Genomic DNA, 497 nt, shown 5'->3' on the forward strand with positions numbered 1-497 from the left:
TCTCACCCGGACCCTTGGTTCAGGGGCCAGGAGGAGCCCGCCCCTGTGAGCTGCACCCACTCTGACGTCTCCATGGTCATGGGAGGGGTTCTCTCCTCATGTGAGGGGCTCGGTTGCCCCCGGAGACAGTCCCCTTGGGGCACTGGGGGGAGGATGCTGAGCCCATTCCTGCACCCACCCTCCCCCCCCGAGAAAAGAGAAAAGGAAAAGAGATGCCAGGGGAGGGCCTGGAGCAGATCCGGCTGCTCACTCACCCGCAGAGTTCATGACAAAACCCATCCATCACCCGGGCATCACTCAGCAGCGCCCGCCGCCCAGCCTCCTCCGAGCCCAGCGCCCGCGGGCATGTTTATCTGTTCTGCTCCCGGGAGCCCGGGGCAGCCGCACAGGCGCAGCTCCTCGTTTTTTAGAATTGAGCTCCCCCGCCACACACACACACACCACACACACACCACACACACACACACACACACACACCCCACACACACACACCCCCC

The 497-nt window shown here is 64.0% G+C and overlaps 1 protein-coding gene across 1 annotated transcript in view; it reads left to right on the top strand.

Annotated features, from left to right (window-relative positions):
- MXRA7 (matrix-remodelling associated 7) overlaps positions 1-497 on the top strand; it is a 17,979-nt gene that overhangs the window by 10,129 nt on the left and 7,353 nt on the right. The gene's annotated exons all lie outside the window — the stretch shown is intronic.

The sequence above is a fragment of the Myotis brandtii genome, unplaced genomic scaffold (assembly GCF_000412655.1).
Source record: "Myotis brandtii unplaced genomic scaffold, ASM41265v1 scaffold825, whole genome shotgun sequence".
NCBI lineage: Eukaryota > Metazoa > Chordata > Mammalia > Chiroptera > Vespertilionidae > Myotis > Myotis brandtii.